The following is a 26,212-nucleotide window of genomic DNA, read 5'->3' as shown; positions in this document are numbered from 1 at the left end:
GTTATTGGGAGACTGGAGAAAGACTCTGCATTTGCTGTCCTGGAACCAAATTCCAATTGTGTAACATCTGCTTCACTAATTGTGGCAGCAGGTTTTTATTTGAGAGGACAATTGAGTGGTCATATTCTGTTTCATATGATGAGCTGAGAGACTAAGTAGAAACATACTTTTTTTTAAAGAAGTCCCTGTTTTTAGAACAAAAATCTGCTCATTGGTGTTTATTTGTATTTAAATATCTTGAAAGGAGAAAAGGTGATGATGTCACTAGCCAGGTTCATTCCTGGTGTCACTGTCATTTGTTTGTCTGAATAGTGTTAGGGTGAAAAAAAATTGAAGCCTAACCTCCAGCAATTGCTGTCACTGTGAAAGATTCCAGTCTAATTAAGGGGGAAGAATGCTTAGCTGACAACTAAGGATGGAAAATTTCCTTAATGGCATTTGTCCCCATGGTGTATAATTCCATTGGGAAATGGCATATCTGTATTGCTTTGCCTTGAAGTAGAAAAACACTCAGTTGCCTGGAAATTATTGAAGCTTAAATGATTCAAGCATATCATATTAACTGGCAGTGAAGGAAAAAAAATAATCAAAGGGGAATGCAATAAAATCAATAATACAGCACAATATTGATATGAGGGTCAGAGCATTTGAGAGTTAACGCAAAGACCATGAAGTCAGAAGAACTTCCACCATTCTCCGTTTTATGATGAGAAGATTGGTTAAGTGCCAAAGGGGATCATCGCTTGTTTCATTCATGTTGAAATCGTTTGCAAAGAACTTTATTACATGTTTTGTAATCAGCTGCTTCAAAGTTTATGTGGTGGTTGCTAGATACCTACTTGACTGCTTTATGGTTTTTGCTCACAATTATAACGTAGTTTATGCTCTTTAGAAAATGTACCTAGGGCCTTCTAGAATGCCACACTCTAGGGCCATATCTAGTACCACCAGTACGCTGAAAAGTTGGAAGCTCTGCCCCTGACTTGGAGGATAAGGAAGGTCCACCTCCCAATCTAGCAGTGCTTGAAGACACAGACAAAATATATGGCTTCTTGAAGGTATATGAGCACCTTCCTTCCTTATATGACTGCATCTGTCCAAGTGCCTGCAGATGAGGCCTGAGTGGAGCTCCAGAAACTGTGGTTTATAAACCTCATTTCTTAGCAAGGATACCTGCTGGGGACATGGTCTGTTTAATAGTAATAGTCTTTACTGCCACCTTCATTGGCCTCCTAATTCCTGAACTATTTGGCTTCCTTTGTGCTAAGCTCTGGACTGCCTGTTTATGGATTGATGACCTCTGAACTGGGGATGTGGATCTTGCAGCTTCTTGTTTTTCTGTGAAAAACTCTTACTGTGAGACTTTATCTCACTGGAAATCTTACGGAATTTCTCTAAGTGAAGGAAACCAGTGCAACAGTATTCCAGTTCCTGCACAAAACTGTCCTCTTTCTTTTCCAACATTCCCCGGAGAGGGCATTCAGCTGTGCAGAATTTGGCATTTTCTTGTGTAGAAGAGCAAGTGAAAAAAAAATTGGAAAGGGGGCAGGGGGTTTTCATTTTCATGGGATGCTGGGAACTCTCACTGGTGCAGAGGGAATTTTTGGCAAGGAGTCTTGGCATGTCAAGACTTAGAAAATTACCAAGAACAAGACATTTTAAAAGTGTTCGGCACATGTGTACTCTGAGCTAAATGCTCACTCTTTGGACCTTGTTACCTTGGACTACTGGGTATGCACTTTTGGAAACTTCAAATCCTGGACGATGTCTCAGACAATATAGTGAAGAGCTGCTTACCTGAAAGCTTGACAACTGCTGCCAGTACCATTACCTACTTTTTTGCCATCATCATTAGGGGACTTCATGTACTATGAGGCCTTGAGCTTTGGCTGTTTTAACTGATGAGGTGGAACTAAGTTTGCATTCAAGAAGATGCATGTATTTCCAAGGGGGAAGAATAGAAAGAATACATCCTCAAATTTCCTAGACTGTACTTTGGCCTCCTCCAACCTGTGCTGACTTTAATCTGATCTTAGATTAGTACTCTTGAGTTGCTGATGTCATGCCCGTCCCCCTTGTACTTCTCTCTTGCCCCTCCAAAGAGGAGATATCTAGCCTTAATTCTTTACAGATGAAAGCTGTAGCCATCTTCAACTTGTTGTTACTTTGTGTATCAAGTTTCCATTGACATATGATGATCCTATGAACGAATGACCTCCAGAATATCCTTTAATTAACAGTTCTGCTCAGCAATTGCAAAATCAAACCTGTGGCTCCCTTTATAAAGTCACTCCACATCCTGTTTGGCCTTCCTGTTTTCCCACTGCCTTCAATTTTTTGTAGCATTGTTATTTTCTCTAGAGAGTCTTGTGTTCCTATACTGTGTCTAAAATAATACAGCTTCAGTTTCATCATTTTTGCCTCTAAAGAGAGATCAGGTTTGATTTACTCTAGAAGCCATTTGTTTGTCTTTCCGGTGGTCCAGGGTTTCCTGTTACAAATGTCTTTCTCAGATAAGCATAAACTTGCCATATTTTCTTAGATAGAAGCGCAGGTGTGATTCCCTTACAAAAGAGAAAGTGCTCAGATTAATCATTCCAAATTTCAAAGTGGTAAATCGACAAGTTTACATAGCTCTTATACCACTGTGTGTACATTGCATTGCTACCTCTATGAGTTGGGGTTTTACTCTCTTTAGCAGAGAACCTGCTCTACTTATGTAAGCTCTGTACATGGCATAGAACGTGGGAAAACCATGAGGTTTCTAAGGTTTCATAAGAGGTAGAAAAGCCTCAGTGGTGCAAACATTAGCACTCCAGCTTGTGAAGAGTGGCAGGGATGGAGCTAGTGCATGTGTTCTGGTCCTGACTATGTAAATTACATGGGGAAACTTTGGATCCAATTAGAGCTTGTATCAAAAGTGTGACTCTGTACACATGAACATGGACTTCTCTTTGAAATCAATGTGATTAAAAGTCCATTCTTTCAGCAAGCTCAAGGCCATATATTTTGTGATTTGCTCAAATGGGCAGTTCTGGAAATCCCCAATCACCTCTTCAAATGAACTATAACATCTCTGTTATACATTCAGAATTTCTTTTGGATTTTTGCTTATGTCTGTGTTTGACCAGGCATATCCTGCTTTGCTTGGTTTCTAAGCCTGAAACAGCAAAAATGAAATTTCTGATATCCTTATATGGTAATGGAAAGTCTAATATTCTCTCAGAGTAGAAATGATTAAATTGTTGAACTGAGGTCATAATTCCTAACTTTCTTATTTGACTTTGAAGACTGGAAAGTGTTATGTTACAATGGTTCTTGAACTTTTCATTTAATGCAGTGTGAAGAATGCCAGTTGGCTCTGCTTAAACCTTGTTTATTGTCTGGACGGCTGTGGCTACACTCCATAACTCATTACTTTAGAGAATATGATTAAAAAAGAAAGATTTTAGAGTTACTGGAATGGCTGTGAAGTAAGTAGGTCAACATAAAGCCACTGTTTTTTTAGAGACAACCCAAGAATTTTGATATGTGAGCTGACATTTATAGAATCTGTACTATGTCTCCTCATATAAAATAATCCCTTATCATTCTAATCACTGTATAGGTAGAACTTGAAATGAGAAACAGAAATATTCTTGTTTACACTGGCTGTTAATAATAAGAGTCTGACTCTAACTTTCTTTCCACTGACCTAGAAAATCAACTTGTGTATTATTACCTGCATCTGTCTCACCCACATATATCCCTGTAAAGAAATCTCACCTACATATATCCCCGTGAAGAAATGTGTGTGTGTGGTTTCCTTCCCTCTTTGTGAAGGGGGCAACAACCAAGTTAACAGATGTAGGGTTTCAACCTTATAGCAAACAGACAAGTGATACCTACCTTGTCAGGTCTTCCATTTCCTATATTGTGTTCAGACCTTACCAGACAGGATTTAACCATTCTAGTTTAATTATAGATTTATTATATGAAAACAGGAGGTATCTAACCCCTAAGTGGTATTAAGCTCACTAGCAGTAAAAAGTGTGTGAGGGATTGTGGAGGTGTAACTTGTTACATTCATATGTGGTGGCAGTGTATATTGACTCAAGAATATTGGCTGTTTTTATTCAATGAGACCATAAAAGTAACAGAAAACTGATCCTAGCGTTGAACTTATTGTCATGTCTATAGTGTCTAAAGAACCACCTCTCTATGTTAAGCTACATACTTTTTTTCAAGTTGGCAGCCCAGTGAGAATTTAGATGCAGTGTACAGTAAGGTCTTGTGCAGATGGAAACACCAAACAACCAGATCCCAGGAGTGTACTATGATAAGACTCCTCTTATAATTTAGTTATATCACACATGACAGAGATACTTTTGTTCTGTACAATTATGAAAAGAAACTTTAGGCTGATTTTGTAAACTCGGTTTTTCAAACTTGGTTTTGCTACATAACTTTGGTTTTGCCCTTTCACAATATACTTTCTTGTTATTGATGATGATGATGATGATATCTTTATAGGTCAGAGTGGGAACAGATTGTACCAGTTATTGCTACCAGCCCTTCACACATATGCAACCTTATGTACTTCGAAAATGTAATACATATGGAACAGAGCTTGGAACATTAGATCTGCACATTAATGCTAGAAACAGGAAGTTTAAATGCTGCTAATATTCAAACCTGTAAACCTTCAGTTTGATTAGTCAATATTATTAATTTTAATTAAAGCTTTAGCTTTTAAATAAACAGTGGGGTCACAGAGAATTTCATCTTGATTCTCACTACTGAACCTTAGTAGCAAGCTTCTTATCAACTCTTTCAAAAGTGTGCTTTTTGCCCCTTTGAAATTGCCTTTCCCAATCTGATTTCCCCCCCCCAAGGTGGATTACAAATCCCATAATATGTTTTTAATTAGGGATGGTGGTTTCAAGGTATGTGAAACATATAAGGTTGTGGAAGGATTTGTGTTCTTAAATAGGATATCATCTCTTCATTCACAAAGAACATGGCCAAAGAACCCAAAAAACCCACAACCTTCAGATTCCGGCCGTGAAAGCCTTCGCGAATACAAAGAATATATAATTTGTCTTGACCATTTTCAGTTTTTAGCAGAATATTAGAAACTTTGCCTATGTTAAAGGCGGTTCAGCTTTTATCCAACCTTGTTTTCTTCAGTCTATCTATATCTAGGAACTCAGGCCATTGAATGTGCTGGATAGACCTTAGATAAATTGATACTTTCCCCTGTTTTGGCAGAAAAAGTAATCAATGTTACATTAATACATTAATCTTAATGTTACTTCCAAGCTCTGACACAACATATAGAGAATGAATCAATTTCCCTCTCTTATCACATACCTCAGTTCAACACATATAAAAATGAAGTTACCATATTTTGGTTTTTCCTAAGCATGGTTTTCCAATTAGTTTTAGTTATTTAGAAAATGTTAAAGGGCAAAAATGATTACATCTAGCACAATTATGGCTGCAGGTCCACGAGCAGATGTGTGAAGCTGAACACTTGACCTCTTGATAAGGTTTCAGATGCCTCTGGGTATTTCAGTTTCATTGATTTGGCCTTGACTCAACTTTCTTTTTCAGAAAATGACTGAAATCATTAAACTGATAGTATAATTAATTCAAATATACATTTAAAATTTATTGGAAGAAGGATAGGTGTTTGAGATAACCAAGGCATAATGCTGAAATAAAGATGGGGGAGAAATTCGTTAGTGTTGAGATATTTGGAACAAGTACCTCTTCCAAACTTCTCAAAAATCATTATGAGGCAAAGCATGTATCAGGTCAGAAAAGTACACATGTGAAAAACTGTTTAATATGCACAACTATGCTGCAGTCAAACAGGGGAAATGTGTGTAAAAATTTTATGCTAGGAAAAATGTATGTGAAAAATTCAATATTTCTACATGTGGAAAGAAGAAAAAAATACTTTTGGATTGATGGACACAATATTGCATTCAAAATTTCATCCAGCAGCTCTATTCACCTCTTGAACTTTTGAACATGGATCTGGACATTGTTTACTCTTTTCTCAACTTTGTAGAAACAGTCTTGGATCTGTTGGAGATATTGGTATGGTTTTGCAACATCATGTTGCCTCAGACTTATGGTGACCATATGAATGAGAGATGTCCAAAGCTTCTTGTTCTCAATAACCCTGTTTAGCTCTTGTACATTCAAGGTTGTGGGCTTCTTTAGGGAGCCAATCTATCCTGTATCAGGTCTCCCTCTTTTCCTGCGGACTTCAAACTTTCCCAGCATTATTATCTTTTCCAGACAATCCTACCTTTTCATGGAGAGTTCAAAGTGCAACAGTCTCAGTTTCATTATTTTTGCTTCCAAAGACAGTGCAGGCTATATTTTCTCTAGGACATACTGTGACAGTCCCCCTCTTGGGCCCCTTATTTCTTTGGGCTCCACACAGGTAAACACGCCCTTTATTCGCTGCCACCAGGTATTCTCCTAATACCACTTCAAGTCCCACACAGGAGCTGACACCCCAAAGGGTCATATAACTTAGGAAGCAGGGGTTATGATTAAGTATTCTTTTATTATTGAGCAAATCATAAGGAAAATCAAATATGAGTTGGTTCAGGTGTTCATGTATATTAGATCATGTATTCAATCACTTATATTCAGAACTATTGTATGTTTTTAATCAATATCTTTCAAGTAGCATTTATGCATTCATTTCTGCTTGTTCAATGTGTGCTTTAACTTTTCAATGTCTTCTCCTAACCCCTTTAGATCTATTCCTAAACCCTCACACTCTCTCTGCATCTTCTGGTCCCTGACTTTTTCTATCTCTCTCTAACTCTAACTGTCCCTAACTGTCCCTTCAGCTCCCTCACTGTCACTCCAGCTCCGCCCCTCCTGCTCTATCCTTGGCTCCTCCCCCTGTTTGCTGTGATGGACAGGCAAGAATGACATCACCTTTTTGGATTCTGCTACACCTATGTGTCTATCTTTTTGGCAGTCCAGGGTATTGGCAAGCTCACCAGCAGCACTATATTTCAAACAAACCATTTCCCCCTCTGTCAGCTTTCTTTACTTCCCAGTTTTCAAACACATACATGGTCACTGGGAATATAAAAGGGTGGATGATCCTGATATCTGGTGGCATATTTTTACACTTGATTATCTTTTCTAACTCCTTCATTACTGCCACTCTGAGTCTTGGCCTTCTTCTGATTTCTTGACTGTACTTTCCATTTGGATCAGTGATTGAACCAAGGTATACAAAATATTTTGCTATTTCATTTTCTTAATTGTCAACGTTAAAGTTGTGTAGTTCTGTATTCCCATTTTTTGTATTCTTCATGTTCCACTGAACAATCCAGCTATCCTGCAGTCCTGCTATAGCATTTTATTCTTTCACTTTAACTAAAAGTCATTTCAAGTTATTGCTGCTATCTGCAAGTAAGATCGTGTCATCTGTGTATCTTAAATTATTGATTTTTTCCCCCACCAATTTTCATCCCTTTTTCATTGAGTCTAGTCTGGCTTTCTGTATAATATTTTTTGCATACAGATTGAATAAAGGAAATAAAGTGCACCCTTGTCTGAGACCTTTAAGTATAGGAAATCATTCTGTCTCTCCACATTCTGTCCTAACGTTAGCTTCTTGTCCACAATACAGGTTACAGTACACATCAGGACAATAAAGTGCTGAGGCCCACCCATTTCTTTCAGAACGATGCATAGCTTCTCATGATCACAGTCAGAGGCATTGCTGTAGTCTATAAAGCATAGACTGATCTTCTGAAATTCCAGTAACTAGCAGATATTTGCAATATGATATTGAATGTCTATTCCATTTTGGAATACAGCTTGAACATCAGGCAGTTCTCACTTTGTGTAAACTTTTGTTGTGGCACTTTGAGCATCACCTTGCTTGCATGAGAAATTAAAGCAATGGTCCTATAGTTACTGGCATCTCCTTCGTTGGGGACTGAAACGTATATAATATATTGCCAGTTTGTGGGGAATTTTTTGTTTTCCATATTTGTTGCCATATTCTTATTAAGATTTTAAAATATTTAGTCTCTGTGGCTTGAAACAGTTCTACTGGTATTCCATCTACTCCTGGTGATTCATTTCTTCAATCTACCCCTGATGATTTCATTCTACCTAATGCTTTCAGAACAGCTTTCATTTCACTTTCTAGAACTGCAGGTTCTTCATCACAGATTTCCCCTTCCTATGATATCCCTATGATATTATGAGGCAGCAAACAAGCATATTGTAAAATGCCTAGTGTTTTAGTATGTTTCTGTGTTTATATGTGTGAGAATGATGAGAGAGAGAGGGAGAGAGAGAGGGAGAGGTGACTGACAGTGCTGTTTGCTTGCAGCTAGCCCATCTTCAAAAAATATGCATAATTTGCAATTATGGAAAGTACCAAACTTGAAATGCGTCTCGAAACAAGTGTTGAGCCTGGGTGATCAAGCTGACAGATCCATAATCAGTTGTCATTTTGAATTTATGTTAAAAGGCTTTATTTAAGGGATTTGAATATTTTGATCAGAGTTGATGAGGCTGGACTTCTTATTATTAATCAGAACTGAACAAGGTGATAGTGATAGTGAGCTGAACTGCATCAACTAAAGAGGAGAAATGTACATTAACAAGTTCTGAATTAATCACATTGCTACATTAATAATGCACCTGGACCTGCATTATTAAACTGGGGCCTTGAGAGCTCCCCAAATACAATAAATTCCTATGAATTAGGACCACATATTTGAAAGGGCTTGAAAGGGAACACAATTTATTACTATTATTTTTATGTTATACCTCAAAGACTGGTTAACTTATTTAGACCTTGACCAAAGACATTTTGTTCCAGAGTACAAGCTGGGTTTTTTACACTGATTCATATAACCTCGGGTGGTAATGGAAGAAAAATAGGGACATGGTCAACAATACAACATCTGAAGTGAACTATTTGGTATGAATTGCAATGCGGCCTTGTGCCAATAAATCCTAAACTTTCTGGACAACTGCTAGCTTTGTGGAATGGGAAGAAATATGTGTACTTTACATGTATACTTTGTCTTCTCCTGGAATGTTATCAACAGCTACCTCTCACATTACAGGGAATATTTATTTAAAAATATTTTCCTTTGATTATTTTATAGCTGAACCTATAGGCAAGAATCTTTAACTACACCTTGCTTCACTAAAATGTAATATTGTTACCAGTAGCCAGATGTTGATTTGGGGGTGGGATCTGGCCTGCAGGTTAGCCATTCCTAGTTTAGAAACAATAATTACTCCAATAGATGCACTCCTGAAGAATAACTGCATATGTTCTGTAGCATCGGCAGGTCTGTACACCATTGCAAAATATCATTTCTCCAAATTTTTACCGAGCCACCTGACTCACTCCAGGTTACAGAAACAATGCAAGCATTCCAGTCATTTGATTACCTGAATGATCTTCTAGATCACCCTCATAGCTTTGCAGAATACTTTTATTTCTTATGGAGGATTAGCATAACTACACCCAAATTAGCTCCCGTTTTGATGATAAAGGGAAATATTTTACAGCAGAGTAGCAATTATATTATTCTGAATAATGGTCAGATTTACTGTCTGCAATAGCTATTTAATATACTACATAAATCACAATTCTTTTGCTCAGATTGTACTTTGATTAAATACTGGCTTCTCTTTAAATTTCATTTTAATGTTTCCTTTTAATATATATTATTTAAAAATTCATACTCTTTTCGTACGTATAAATGTCTGATTTTTTGTTCCTTTTAACTATCTTTTGTTCTTTAATAACATGTTTAATTGACAAAATTTGGCTTTCATAAGAAGGGTAAGAAGTGTATAATTTAAAGTGACTCCCATTTTGTAAAATATTATACCAGCTTCTTCTTTATTTCCTTTTTTCCTGTCAGAAAACAGACTAAACACAATGTAAAAGTCTTTTGGAGTCTTCTCCATCTGACATCCCTGATTAGGTCCCCATTTCAGAGTTTTCTTGCAGCGTATAGGTATTGGAATTAGAATATAATTCTGTGCAAATTTAAGATTCTCACTGAAATCTTTGAGGGAGAATGTTACACAGAACAGCTAAGAAAACATTTGGAGAACAAAATCAGTGGAAGTGGGTTGCTTGAGAGTCTATCACTACTTTCAGTGTCCAAAGTAATGAGATTCCATTTGCATTATGGAAGAGGATGCAGCTTAAAGTTGTTCCTTGTACATGTAAGTAGTCTTCCTGCTTCTGAGCACCTTAATGGGGCCTACTAGGACCCATGGCCATCTGTAGTAGATGGATTTATCTGGGAATGTAAGGGAGAAAACCTATTTAGTATCCACTGTATAATATCTAATTCAGAGGTGCATGATGGTCATGCTGATAATGGTTCCTGTGCATATGGTCCACCTAATGATGTAAAGGATTCTCACAAAATTTCTTTTTCTTAGTTAAAATAAGCTGCTTCAACCCATTGGCATCATCTACTACTAACCTTCTGGAGACTTCTCTTCTCCAACATGAGAACAAGAGAACAAACTTATTTTGAAACTCATTGTGGTTTCTTCATTTTGTGCAAGATGTCTTCATAACACTAGTGCCTGTCTTTTTGAAGCTGTCCATGTATATATGCATGTGCTCTCTCTCTCTCTCTCTCTCACACACACACACACACCCATTACAAATGCATAGAAACAAAATGCAAATAAACTATCTTATGTTTCTGGTTTTTTACGTCTGTAGAACAAGGAAACTGATAGCGTAGTTTGGAATTTGTGCATTTTCCCATGTACATATGATTTACAGTTCAAGTGTAAGGAGTTGATACCATGCTTCATCATTTCTGAAAATGAAAATAGTCATTAATCAGCTTGATGTTATTTTCGATAGGATTAAGGAAAAATAAAGCACACCTCATGGATGATCAAGCAATTCAGTTACAAAGACTAGCAAAGAAAGGTAGTTGTTCATTTTAAGAATGCTAATGAAGTTCAAACTAACAACATTTCTGAACTCTCAGAACCAATGATTTATGTGTTCTATCAAAGTTGTGCCTTAGGTCTGTTCCACTTTGTCCAAGAAGACTGGTTGGGTCAATGTAGTACTGATGACAAATGCTGCAATCCGGTGCAGAGATAAGCATGCTTAAGATCATTGATTTGGGCTCCAAGACACTTAAAGAATCTCTCTTTGATTCTTGCCCAAATGCTCTATGTGAGAATAAATAAATTGGGTGGTAAATTTTGTGATGAGAGGAGAATTCTGGAAGAAAAGACTTGACTAGTAAGATAGATGGTGAAAAGTTTTGCAAAAATGTGATGTGCCATTTGCAATTTATGGAACATACAAATTGAGACACACACAGCTCCATTGATAGAAAAGCTGATTTTGGCCATCTTGTATACATGGTCATGGAGGGGGGCACAATTCAAACAGAAAGGAGAACATCTTAAGAACAATTATTCACTGATTTTCCTGATAGCAAGATGGGAAATTTGATACCCTGCTTTTCTTAGACGTGCTCCCACAACGTTTGCTCTGAATTTCTTTGCTCCCTTTTGTGTTTTAACAATCTACAAGTTTGGCTGGGCCTAGAGATGGTGACCAAAGGTATCTTGATGATATTCAATAAGTTTTAAAGTGTGATAGATTTCTGAACCTGGGTCTTACTCAGGACCAACCCAGGATACATAATACGTTGGTCAAATTTATTTTGAAGCATGAAGTACGTAGAAAACCATGCACTAATCCCTCTCACCTTCTCATCATAAAAATGCAACAATAATGAATTAAATAACCAGCAGTTTGCTGGCCGTTCATAGGGACACCTGCTGAAACAAGGAAAAATAGCTCCAAAAGATTGTTGTAAAGATTTTTTTTGATGTCTTGCATAGCAGCAGCAAGAAAAGCGTGGGAGAAAAAGCCCAGACATTTCTGTGCAGCTCCACACTTTCCCCATTTTTATACCTTAGTTACAACGGCACAGCAATAGCAAAGCTATTGTCCTAATAGAGTTATCATCACGTAATGTAGCCTTGAAATGTCTACAAGCAACAAACATAGCCAGAACTCTTTACTTTCTCAGACTTACTTCCTTATCTCTTCCTCATTAAAAGCAGTATCTATACTTGTAAAATAGTTATCAGCCTCCATGTGCCCAAGCTGAAGCAGCATGAGCCAACTATCTTACTCCGCCCAATGGCAGGGCTGGCCCTGGTCTCATCAGTTTTAGTTCAACATTGAATCATTTCAGCAATGTATTCTCAGTTCTTTGCAGGCACTATAATTTCCACACAACTCTTCATGTCATCTAGAAGCTTGTACTGGTAAAAATAGGGATCTGTTGAGTCAGTATCACATCTGAGAAGTAACTGCTATCTGAAGTGAAAATTGCCAATACTACTACTACTACTACTACTACTACTACTACTACTACTACTACTACTACTACTACTACTCATCATCATCATCATCATCATCATCATCATCATCATCATCATCATTTCACGGATTTCTGCCTTGTTGTGGTGAAGGCGCTTGAGAAATTCAGAGAAGCTATGGGCTATGCCGTGCAGGAACACCCAAGACGGACAGATCATAGTGGAGAGTTCTGACTAAACGCCATCCACTTGGATCAGGAACTGGCAAGACACTCCAGTATCTTTGCCAAGAACGCCCCATGATCAGAAACAAAAGGCTAAAAGATATGACGCTGGAAGATGGGCCCTTCAGGTCGAAAGGCGTCCAGCATGCTACTGAGGAAGACGGAGGACAAGTACAAGTAGCTCCAGAGCTAATGATGTGGTTGTGCCAAAACCAAAAGGATGCTCAGCTGTGGACGTGCCTGGAAGTGAAAGGAAAGTCCAATGCTGCAAAGAAAAATACTGCATAGGAATGTAGAATGTAAGATCTATGAACCTTGCGAAGCTGGAGGTGGTCAAACAGGAGATGGCAAGAATAAACATTGACATCCTGGGCATCAGTGAACTAAAATGGACAGGAATGGGCGAATTCAGCTCAGATGATTATCGTATCTACTATTGTGGGCAAGAATCCCATAGAAGGAATGGAGTAGCCTTCATAGTCAACAAAAGAGTGGGAAAAGCTGTAATGGGATACAATCTCAAAAATGATAGAATGATGTCAATACGAATCCAAGGCAGACCTTTCAACGTCACAATAATCTGAAGGGGAAGAGGAACTAGAGACAAAACATGCGCTCGATTATGGAGAAAGCCAGAGAGTTCCAGAAAATATCTACTTTTGCTTCATTGACTATGCAAAAGCCTTTGACTGTGTGGACCACAGCAAACTATGGCAAGTCCTTAAAGAAGTGGGAGTGCCTGACCACCTTGTCTATCTCCTGAGAAACCTATATGAGGGACAGGAAGCAACAGTTAGAACTGGATATGGAACAACTGATTGGTTCAAAATTGGGAAAAGAGTACAACAAGGCTGTATATTGTCCTCCGGCTTATTTAACTTATATGCAGAATACATCATGCGGAAGGCTGGACTGGAGGAATCCCAAACCGGAATTAAGATTGCCGGAAGAAATATCAACAACCTCCGATATGCAGGTGATACCACCCTGATGGCAGAAAGTGAAGAGGAATTAAAGAACCTTGTATTGAGGGTGAAAGAGGAGAGTGCAAAAAATAGCCTGAAACTCAACATCAAAAAAACTAAAATCATGGCCACTGGTCCCATCACCTCCTGGGAAATTGAAGGGGAAGATACGGAGACAGTGACAGCTTTTACTTTCTTGGGCTCCATGATCACTGCAGATGGAGACAGCAGCCACGAAATTAAATGCACCATTTTGTTGAGAGTCCCATCTGTATAGAGTTTGTTTTTTCAGTCTCCTGGACTGGAAGGAGAACAAACCTATTCATTCTAAAGGAAATCAACCCTGAGTGCTCACTGGAACGACAGATCCTGAAGCTGAGGCTCCAGTATTTTGGCCATCTCGTTAGAAGAGAAGACTCCTTGGAAAAGACCTTGATCTTAGGAAAGTGTGACGGCAAGAGGAGAAGGGGACAACAGAGGACAGAATGGTTGGACAGTGTCACTGAAGCTACCAACATGAAATTGACCCAACTCCGGGAGGCAGTGGAAGACAGGAGGGCCTGGCGTGCTCTGGTTCATGGGGTCACGAAGACTCGGACACATCTAAACAACAACAATAATGATGACGATGATGATAATGATAATGTTGGTGATAATGATGGTGATGATGATGATGCATGGAAGCCATTCATGTGCATGCAGGGGGTTCATTGGCTCATGGTTTTCATTTTAATATTGGCAATGATTAATGCAGTAGTAAATAATATGAAAAGATTAATGCATAATATGTGTTTTGAAACTAGGAACTTCATGTGCATGAAAATATATGATTTTGACAATTAAGGAGATTTTAGATAAGCTTTTCTTAAGGAGCTTGACAGATTGTGTCCTTTTGGGGGAGAAAAAAATCCTAACAGAAGTAATCAGTATTCTTCTGAAGACTTGAGATATATTTTTATCTGTTGAGTTTTGAACAGATGGCATGTAAAATACAAATCCATAGAATTTTTAATCCGTTGAAACCTAATTGGTGGAGTCACTCTCCAATGTTTACCTAAAACTTTCAAGTCTTCTTTAAAGCATATTGTCAGCTGTGAAGTGAGATATTATATTTCAACAATCTGCTTGGATCCAGTGTCCATTATTTTCTAGCAGAAGCTATCAGCCTCTTCTTCCAGAAAGTGACCTTAAGCACAAATGCATAACTATGCTCCTGGATTTAATTTCTGAAGCTTATAAAGTTGACCAAATCTTCTATCATAAATTGACAATAATTTGACTACGTAGCCAATGGGATTTAGATGATATTAACTTGAGAAGGATCATAGATGTGTGCTCAGAGCAATAAATCTCAGACTAAAGGATTATATGATAAAATTGTGGAATGAATCAGAGATTATGATTATAATGTAGCAGACATTGTGACTGATTGAGAAATGAATACACAGGGAATCATACTGATATTTGTTCAGAAAAATATTCTGCCATGTTCAATGGGGATTACTGCTGGGTCAGGGTAAGCAGAATTGGAACCTACCAAGTATCTTCTGCACTGGTCATTTTCATGGCTGAATGAAAAACAAGTACTGGTCATTGCATAAGGAAGGGAACACATTCCAATCTTATAAATTCACCTGTTAGTGATAAAGAAAGATTCCCGTCTTGAAATGAAACCTTCATTATCTTTTCTCCGTCAGCATTTTAGCTTTTCTTCTTGAGCTGCATGCTTCCGGTGGTCTGTTTATATTCATTATTCTTGCTTGAAATGTGTGTTTATGTCTTCATTGGCACAAGAAACATTGGCTCAGTTTTGTTTGTCAGTTCTGACCTCCTCCTTTTGCTACCATCTTTTCTTACCCCTGCTCTCAGTGATGGGAAACAGGGCTTGGAAGCAAAACAAACATCACAACATACTCTTGTTGCTGTACAAAAACAATATGTAATAGTCATGTTCACTCAGCTGTAATGCATAGCTGAAAATGTGGTAGGGTCCTGGAAGAAGATAGGTTTTCACAAAGAAGTGTTTTGTGAAATTGTATCAAATGACAGGTGTTTGTTTATGGGGGGGGTAAAGCAAAGAATTTGAGGGGGAAGGGAGGTAATGCCTTTTTAAAACACACAAACACTGTTTGAAGGCCTCTTGAGCTTCTGTGTAAAGCATATTGTTATGAAAAATCAGACCAGGATAGTAGTAAGTGGTTTTATTTCATGTCTGCAGGAATGGAGAGAGCACACCTCGGCAGATATGGTATCTGCCATTACAACACACAAACAACAATTTACACCCAACACATACTTTCCCTCTCTATCCCTCTGACCAATCCGGTCACAACGGAAGGCTTGCATTCTGGCTATCACAGGACGCCAACACAACTTACGCCCTTATTAGTCTAGACTGGCTATACTCCATAAAATCCTTCTTCATAACTGTTTGCCCACCCAGGTCCAGGAATAAAGACGCGAGAAAATGATATGGATTAAAATATGGGCCACAGTTTATTAAATCACATCCAATCATATATTTTGCTGGCCTCATCAAATGAAGGGGCCTGCGGTAGTGCAGAAGCAGGAAAATGCAGGGTATCCACGATACCCCTAACAGTCAATGGGCGAGTCCCTGGCCCCAGGTTCCAGTGGTCTTGAGGACAGCAGGAACCCGGCCGGCCTCTAATAAACACCCCAGACCTCGAGACATCTTTACTTGATGACTGTTGGTCTGGAAGTGGCTCAGCGCATCTTCCCGCCTCCAGCCCTGTAACTGCATGATCCACAGAGCTGGGAGGTTGGATGCGCTGTTGGCTTACCATAATTACCAATGGGACACATCGAAACAACCTGTTTTTCTGCACTACCCGCCAGTGTGACCAGGAATACCACCAAGCAAATCTCAACAAGCCCTTCTCCAGTGTGGGATAAGCGAAAAATCCCCCCATCCAACAGCCAATCAGGATGAAGGTCACAAATTCGTATCCGGCCCCTTAACGGTGACCACATATCACACTAGAAAGAGGGCAGGCGGGTGGGTGCCTGAACGGGAAAGAGGGCGAGTGTCCCTTCAAATAGACACTTGCCCTCCCTCCTCTAAACACATGACTGAAGCTTCCTCACGTCCTCTGGAATCGGGAGGGCAAACACCAACCATGCAGCTCCAGGACGTTAAAACATCTGTCCTGCGGCTAGATCCTTATTATTGTGAACTTAGAACTTTATAAACAACAATTTTATATTTCATTATGAATATCAGTGAAGAATGGGGACAAAATTATTTTTTCTATAAACGTACAGGTGGGGTGAATGCTATGGCTTTGAACTGGATTAGGCTTTTCATGGTACAAAGTGAGGCCTTTTCTCCTTAAGTATCTTGATAGTTTTCAAGGTCTCAGTATTTTGCATGTGTAAGTAGCTCTCAAAAGTTTATTTGCTTATCCACCAACTCTTCTTGCGTTTTGATGTTATGATCCCAAGATAAGAAACAAAGCATCGCATTTGTAATTTTAATAAGGCAGGAGGACAATTCTCTAGTAATGTGGCATATGAATTTTTAAATCAATTGCTTTTTAAAAAAACAGTGCAGCATTTTTATGAAGCCTAGCAATAGGTAATGTATATTCTATGGGATGAAAATGTCCCTCTGACAACACTTTGGTGCACCATTATTTTCTCTCTGTCCCAGAAAAAAATAATGTCGATTTCTGGCAGTTGCTGTTTTTGATATTAGAAAAAGGAAGGAAAGAAAACTGTTCCTAAATCAAAGGGATACAGCGGCAGGTGGTTAGCGTTTGGGCTAGTAGTCTTGCCCTCCTCTGTCCCCTGATTCTTGGGGGGAAATGTAAGAATATAAAACACATATAAGTCAGTGAGGTCAACCCCGGCTCCTAGAAAACTCATGAGAATATACTGAAGATATCACTTAGCGTAATTTCTGTATCATACATGCCTTTTATTGTCACTTTAATTCCCTTTATTAAATTCTTGCTGTGGAGCCATTGTGTAAGCACAGGATATTTTTCTTTTCTTCTCACCCTTTTAAATTCATGGTCTCACATTTAATCTCACCTTTATTTCTGCATTGTTTTCATATTATTGTTGGGATGCTGTTGTTTTTTTAGATTATTGTTCTTAGATTATGTTTTATGGCCTGTGTGACATTGGGCAAATTGCACAGTCCGAGGATGCCCTCAGAACAAGGGAATGGCAAACCACTTCTGACTTCTTTCTACCTAGAAAACCTGAAAAGAGCCCCCATAAATCAGAACTGATTTGATAGCACACAATTATTATTATTATTATTATATGGTTTCTTACGATTATGGACTTCTATGTCTGCTTTGTGTTCAAGTATATTTCCTCCCCTTAGAATGAGAACTAGTGAATAAATTTAATAAATACATCATCAACATTATACTGTTTAATATAGACTGGCAGCTCAAATGTATATCTTTAGAGACATTTCATTCTATTCCTTGAAGGCAACATCTTTTTCAAAGAAATACAACTACTGCAAAAATGCACAGAAGGGGGTTAATGGATAGACAGTGGCAGAAAAAGTGCATGAGTTAACTATATGATCAGTGTTTGTTACAACAGGGGACAACTTGAGGTTTGATAAGGATGACAAAACATGAGAAAAGTTTGGTTTTCCTGAGGGAGGCTACAACTGCAAGCCTGCTTTGTGATTCTCGTAATGGATCATAGAATAATAATTTAGTTTTAGATCTGTAAGATGCATAATGTATATATGATTAGAAGAGTATTTTTTGGATTTTTTAAAAGTATACACCTCCATAAACAGGAAAAGCCTTTAAAACTGATATAAAAACATACAGTATAATCTCCTTAATAATAACTGTTTTGTTTGAAAAGAGTTAAATCAATAACCTCTATCTGTGTCTACACTGTGCTGTTTCAGAATATAGGTAGGGGGGGTCTATTACTTTAACACAGAGTGTGAAAGTGTCTGGATAGTTAGAAGGATAAAGGAGACAGCACAACAGAATTAGTGTATCAAAGAGAAAAATTGGCCTTCTCCTTGAACTGCTAGTTTTATTTGTGCGCGCGCACACAGGGTATACATACACAAACTCAGCAGCAGCTTTGTTCTTTTTTCCCCCCTGCCTCCGGTGTTTAGCTGTGAGATCTGCTTATTAGCAGTTCAACCAATTAGATCATCTTTTCATAGCAACGCTCAACAACTGCCCACTCTTTTGTCCCCTGACATTACTCATGGTCCTCTTATCCTAATTTGGTTTACAATCTTAAATGATTTGTAGATCTTGTCTAGGCTTCCCCTGAAAGCGGTATATTGAGATTTAAGTCTAGACCTCACAGATGTGTTCTCTTGTGTCATGTGTTGTCTTTAGGGCACCCCAGAAGAATAATGGCCATTTTTTCTTTCTGTGTGAAACAGAAAAAGTTGCATCTCATTCTAGGTACCAGATGATTTAGTACCTTAAATAAAGGGAGGGGGATGTGTATTATTTATTTGTAAAGACAAAAAAAGGGGATGTATATTTTTGTATTCCACATCTGTTACTTGCTGACAATTGGAAAGTTCATTTGGCCTTACAAAGGTTAGACAAGTACAGCCTCTTGTGTTTGTGATGGCTCATACAAGTAAACGAGAACATATGTGCATGGGCGCATGTTTGTTGGTGGTGTTGTATGAAAAATGCCGACACGAACTCATTCTCCTGCTGTTTTTACCACTAGAAGTAACTGTGCATCTCTCTGTGTTCCTTTAGGCTCTTTTTAATAGAGAGGTATTTCTTTGCCATTTCCATAATATTCTTTAATGCTGGAATATCTAAAGTTCACAAGCATGGATGATTCATAGATAAAGCAGGGAGGGCCCTTCATCCCCCGAAATTTGGGCATGCCCCTCCCCTTGTCACAAGTTGCCTTTATGCACAAGCCAAATAAGACCTCACTACTGAAAATGTTCCCATGCTAGAATTGCTACTGAAATTTCTCCAAAGCAGTAAGCTTGGGTGGCACTGGGAGATTCCTTCTCAACCAAACATTTGCAAACTTTTCAGAATTTTTAAAGTTTCCATTACAGATTTAGGATATAAGTTTTGAGGAGCAGATTGGCTTTCAGTATAATAAACAAATAAATGACCTTTAATGGGACTTTGCATTTTGTTGTGTAGCCCTGCAATCTCCTATGGCTGATGATATATTTCAAATTCTTTGCTTAGACAACCCCCCTTGTGAATGTCTGGGATGCACAGGTAAATCATGGGCATATAATTGAGCCTCTCTCTTTTTTAAACTCAGCAGGAGTCTACAGAACTAAATAAAGTATCTTAACATGGCATGAAGGCTAAATAAATCCCTGAGGTTATTACTACTTTTCATTCAGCAAAGCAACTTTTTCTTGACAATTACTCAGAAAGACAAGAAGTCTCAAGATATTTGTCTTCCATCATCAAGAACTGCATACAGTTCCTTCTGCACTTTGCATTATTTAAAGGATCGTTAACATGTAGGGCAGGGAGAGGTTTCTTAAGTTTCCCCCATTTTAAGGGAATTTAAGACACATTAACAAGGCTTGCACACAATTCATGCTTCTTTGCTCAAGATCATTTGAACAAAATTGTTATGTACCCTGGAAGAAGACAGAATTGCAAAATTGTGTGCCCAGTCCCACCCAAAGGATGAGGAGGTGCAGAGAGATTACTGAGCCCAAATGACACCATCCTTTTATAAACATAAGATTAATCAGGAAAAAGGGAGCTGTGACCTTCTCCAAAATTTGTGGTAATGCATCTCCTGTTTAGTTACCAAGTTGGTGAATCCTCAAGCTTAGTATGAAGCCCAAAATTTGAAAGAAGAGTGGAAGAAACACCAAAGGAAAGCCTAGTCAGTGGTCATGGAATATTGAATGAGTGTTGGGGACAAGGTATGTGAAAAATTCAAGGAGAAAGGTGTGGCTGACTAGAATAATAAAGAGAAACATTCTATAATGCACCATTTTGTTGAGAGTCCCATCTGTATAGAGTTTGTTTTTTCAGTCTCCTGGACTGGAAGGAGAACAAACGTATTCATTCTAAAGGAAATCAACCCTGAGTGCTCATTGGAAGGACAGATCCTGAAGCTGAGGCTCCAATACTTTGGCCATCTCATGAGAAGAGAAGACTCCCTGCAAAAGACCCTGATGTTAGGAAAGTGTGAAGGCAAGAGGAGAAGGGGACGACAGAGGACGAGATGGTTGGACAGTGTCATTGAAGCTACTAACATGAATTTGACCCAACTCCGGGAGGCAGTGGAAGACAGGAGGGCCTGCCGTGCTCTGGTCCATGGGGTCACGAAGAGTCGGACACGACTAAACAACTAAGCAACAACAATGTATTAGTTGATGTTCTTAATCACTGTGTCATTGGATACCCTGTTTCCCTGAAAATAAGACCTAACCTGAAAATAAGCCTAGTATGATTTTTCAGGATGCTCGTAATATAAGCCCTACCCCAAAAATATGCCCCAGTTAATTGAAAGTCCTCCCTTCACCACTAAGGGTGCAGCCAGAAGACGATGACATGACTATATTTAAATAAATGTGGATTGTTGTACGAGAAAAAAACAGAACATACCCTGAAAATAAGCCCAATGCATTTTTGGAGCAAAAATTAATAGAAGACCCTGTCTTATTTTTGGGGAAACACAGTAGTTTAAAAAAAAAACAGAGAGATTTGCTAATGAACTAGAATCATGGTCTAGACCATTTTCTGCAGTCAAGATAAATTGGGGTGGTTGTACTTTTTTCTACTGCAGCAGAAAAGAGCCTCCACTTAACAAAGGAAATGTTCAGTTTTCCATTGAACTAAGCAACAAAGATTAATATCATTGACATGAGGTTGTATACCTATTGCTTTCAAGTGGAAACAGACACGCTTCTTTAAAATATGATTACCCATTGAATTGTTTGACTTCTGAGCCTAGATTCAGAAGTGGTGATGTATTAATTGTTCCACAAGGATGATCCAGCAAAGTGCTTACCAAGATAAATATACACAATGATGTTGCTTTTACAGTATAACACTGTATTTTACATATCCCTAAGCTGACCTGGCCAATCTCAAAGAATATTAACCACTGATGAGACAGTTCTGCAAATATTTTATAGTGCCTTGGTGTCTAATATTTCATGGATTTTTAAGGCTTCCTGTTTTTATGGATTCAGGTAGCCTTTGGGATAACTAGGGATGAAAAAGAAATGAGTTGGATTTTCATATCTGTAGAATTGAGACAGATAAGCAGAGATCAGTTTTGTACCTCCAAAGGTACAAGGTTGGCACTAGGATGAAGTATATCCTGCCTCTGAAATCTGCTTATATTCAAGGCATGGGATACATTTCAGCAAAGGAAAAATGTGTATGATTTAAATTGTGCATAGTTGAAAAAAAATCTGAACCAATATATTTTAGTCAGTGGAGAAAAATGTTACATTAGGAAAATGCATTCAAAAGTGTGTGTTTTGGGGGAGAAGAATGTGTGTGGAATTATGCAAGAGTTTCTGTGCACAGAGGAAATAACAGAGGAAAGGTCTTGCAACCTGGTACAGAACTGGGATAGACCAGGAATAGTAATGGGATTCTGAGAAAGACAATGACGAGAAAATGACAATGTTCATATTCTTATAGAAAAAGAGCAGTGGCTAATTACTTTAAGAAGGGGAAGTGCCTAATTAGGAGTTACATTGTCTCATACATCTATCCCCAATTCACAATGTTGTGCTCATTGCAATTTGGCTAACACAAGAATGCACCTCATTTCCTCAGCTGGCAGCTGAAGATTGACCTGTTGTTCTAGTACTTTGTTATCATTCAACTAGCGAACATACATGCAGAAACACATTCACTGGGAATGCAAGTTAATTTGAATTCTGAAAAACTCTGTTAAAAACCATGTGCTTGTTAGTAGAGTAGTAAGTAAGTAGTAGAGTAGTAGCCTAGTTCTGAAAACCGGCAAGTAGTCTGTGCCCAAGAGAATGCCAAAAACATGTGGCATTAGACAGGGGAGGATCAGCAATATCCTCCGTAACAGAGAGAATAAACAATGTGGCAGTTCTGGCTATAATGCATTTGGTTGGACTAGAAATATATATAAGTCATGCTTTCTCAATGACCTATTTTAGGACTAGCATACAGTTCACTGGTACTTTGTAGTAGGGAAATCAGTGGTCAATGTTCTGCTTTAGGTCTGCCATTTGAGCCAATGTGAGGAATAAATAAAGAAAAAGAAGGAAGTACCTGGGATTTTCACAGCTTCCCACTCCTGGAACCCATCAAACCTGTGGGTCAGTCAGCAGCTCCAGATGGGTCAAAACAATGAACGTTGTCAGGACAGATAAAGAGAGTAATTCCTTTTCTAGTCAACCCTATTGCATTATAGCCAGAACTGCCACATAGTTTATTCTCTCTGTTACAGAGGATATTGCTGATCCTGCCCTGTCTAATGTCACACATTTTTGGCATTCTCTTGGGCACAGACCACTTGCTGGTTTTCAGAACTAGGGCAGAATATTATCTATTGGCTGAAAGATGGTGGTTTGTGATGGTTCACAGTTCATAGTTGACCCCAAGCCAGGAACCAAACAGAAAAGCAAATCTTGAACTGGTTCAGTTTTTAGTTCGTATTTGGTGAGGGGGCTTAGAGGGGGTTTACCTTTTCCAGTTGTGCCACCTTGACACCACCACTGCTGTAATGCTGATAGGCCAGCACATGCACAGAGAAAGCAGCCCTAGCTCCTGGAAGGGTTGGTGGGTGGGTGTCTCTAAAGTTGGTGTATGATGGAGAAGGAAGAGGAGGAGGTCGTAGGACCAGATACGGAGGTATCAGGGGCAGCAGGAAGGGGATGGGGCCATCTGTTTGGCCAAAATGAAGCCCAGACAGAGAAATGTTCAAAGCTTAGTTCCATTTTGGTGAAATGGAATGTACGAACTGAACAATGAAGCAGTCCAGTTCATGGGGTCTTTCAGTTCAGTTTGTGCCCATCTCTATTGGTGATGCAATTAGCTTTGCATCCACCCAGCTTTCACCTTCCCTGTAGCAGTGTATGTGTTTGCCTTGTTTAACATACCTGTTTTCCTGAAAATAAGACCTAAACTGAAAATAAGCCCTAGTATGATTTTTCAGGATGCTCGTAATATAAGCCCTACCCCAAAAATAAGCCCCAGTTAAGTGAAACCCTACCTTTCGCCATTGTGCAGCAACCAGAAGAAGATGATGTGACTGTATTTGAATAAACGTAGATTGTTGTACATGAAAAAATAAATAAAACATCCCCTGAAAATAAGTCCTGAGCAAAAATAAGACCCTGTCTTATTTTCAGGGAAACACAGTATTATTTCATGTCAGAATTTTGGCATATGGAAGACTGATCATGATCATGGGGGGCCGGGAGAGACATAAATGGGTTTTTGGACCTTGAAGTTAGGGATTGCTATGCTTCTGTCCAGCTTGAGGTCTGACTGGGTATTAGAAGGGACACATTCACTGATGAGAATGGATGCATCACCTGGCAAGTCAGCCACCTCGTATCCACTAGCAAATATTGTCAGCTGTGGCCAACAACATTTTGGCCATTTTATCCAATCATCGTTTTTTAAAAGATAATTCTCCTTTTATTGTTCCATAAATGCCCATACCAATAATATAATTTTCCTGATGCTGAAAAAGTTCTTCATGAGACCTTCAGCTCTAAATCTTTCCCATTCCCTACCTTCTGGATATTCTTCCATAGTGTCAACTATTTCAGTACGTAAGCAATCCCACTTTGGACCTAGTGGATCACTTTAAGATCACTTTTCTCAAATGTCAAGCATCAGTAGTAAAATTGGGGGGGGGAGGGTAACTGCTGTGAATGGAAAGTTGCAACTTACTGAGATGTGCCAGTCTTAATTGGTCACAATAGGATTCTTATGATAAGATCCAAATGAAGGAGTATTAAGAAGAAGGTGACATTTGCAGTCACTAACTAGAACTGTATCTGCAGATAGTGAATAGATGTTAAAAAGAAAGAAAAAAATCCTCTCTAAAAATTAAAAGATTTATGATAAATGTCTTAGTTTAACTAAAACAAAGTAGAAAAGTAAACAGCTGTGTTCTATTGATCCAATCTTGTTAAGAGGGAAAAAAAATACAAATCTGTAAGTTGAAACATTTATTCAAAGAAGGTATCTCAAATGAGTGCATTTATCATCATCATCATCATCTTAGAACTGCAGAGCTGAAAAGGGACCCTATGCATCATTGAATCCAGCTCCTGTCAAGAAAACACAGCAGGGAATCAAACTCTCAGCCATACCTAAACCACTGAGCTATCCAGCAGTTTTAACTATTTATTATTACTGTTTTTGTTTAGAGAATACTCTAGGACCCTCAAAGAGATGTCATCTGAAATAATGGGTGACTTAACTCCTAACCATATCTTGGGTTTCTGAGCTAATGTTTGAATTATGCCTGGGTCTTGACCATATCTTTTGAAGCCAGCTTTTCAGCCAACCCTATTATCTTAAACTGTTTCACTGTTTTGTTCCAGAAAGAGATGTTAAAAAGAAATCTTTCATCTAAGAGAGGTTGCCTAAGCTTTGAAAGGTACTTTTCACACAACAGTTTCCACTGTCCATGCTGTCTGAAAGATTCTGGAAGACGCAATCCAGACACCAACCTTTTGTTATTTATATCCCACCTTTTTCTCATGTACGGGCTTTGTATGTGTTCTGTGCTGTCAAATTGGAACCAACTTATAGCAACTCTAAAAGGGCTTTCAATGTGAGATATTTAAGGAGTGGTTTTACCAGTTTGACTCATCCAGTCATCCAGTCCATGGCTGAGCAGAGATTCAAACCCTGTTCTCCAGAGTCCTAGTCCATCACTTTATCCACTACACCACACTTGGAATCCTTTCCAAACTTAGAACCTGTGTAATTGTCTCTTCCCCTTGCAGATTTCATAGAGAATATTGGTGCCTTAGGAAGCCATAAACACCTTGTGAAAATGAGGAGCCACTGCACCAATCCCCATCACCATCTCTGACTGTGCATGCTAAGAGCCATGGGGAAAAGACATGTAATAGGTTGAGGCAGAGGTGTAAATTCTCCTCGGTCCCATTCTCGCCTATTACTATGAGAATCTTCGAATTGTTCTCCTGATCCCAGGAAAGGGTCAACCATTTTGTTTCTCTCAACAAAAGAAGAGCTTGAGAATGAGAATGATTTGTTGCCTAAATTCAGCAAAATTTTGCAAATAATGTTTTAATGCAAATAATAAAGATAATGCAAAATCACAATAGCTGCGGCTTTGTCACATGGACTTTGAAGGATTAAAAGCATCAGAGGGGTTGTTGTCACCATTTCATGCAATCAGTTGATCATAATTTGCTTGCTTTGGGTATATATGGTTTCCCAGTATAAAGGGTCAGGAACAATGGAGTGTGTGTAAACATAATAAATTGATACAATGTTTATAGCTTAACACCATAATGGAAATGGACTCACTTCACACAGACATTTAGATACACTCAATAAAACACAGTTTTTGAAATAATCTTATACTTAATGAGTACCAATAAATAGAGTTAAATATTTTCAAATCAAATCAAAACAAAACAAACTCATGCACACAAATGACATAGAC

General features: G+C 38.5%; 1 protein-coding gene across 8 annotated transcripts in view; it reads left to right on the top strand.

Moving 5' to 3' along the window:
* The window catches only part of PCDH7 (protocadherin 7), a 481,200-nt gene that overhangs the window by 431,615 nt on the left and 23,373 nt on the right, over positions 1-26,212 (top strand). The gene's annotated exons all lie outside the window — the stretch shown is intronic.

Source organism: Pogona vitticeps, chromosome 5, assembly GCF_051106095.1.
Source record: "Pogona vitticeps strain Pit_001003342236 chromosome 5, PviZW2.1, whole genome shotgun sequence".
Classification (NCBI taxonomy): domain Eukaryota; kingdom Metazoa; phylum Chordata; class Lepidosauria; order Squamata; family Agamidae; genus Pogona; species Pogona vitticeps.
This window is presented reverse-complemented; position numbering and strand designations above follow the sequence as displayed.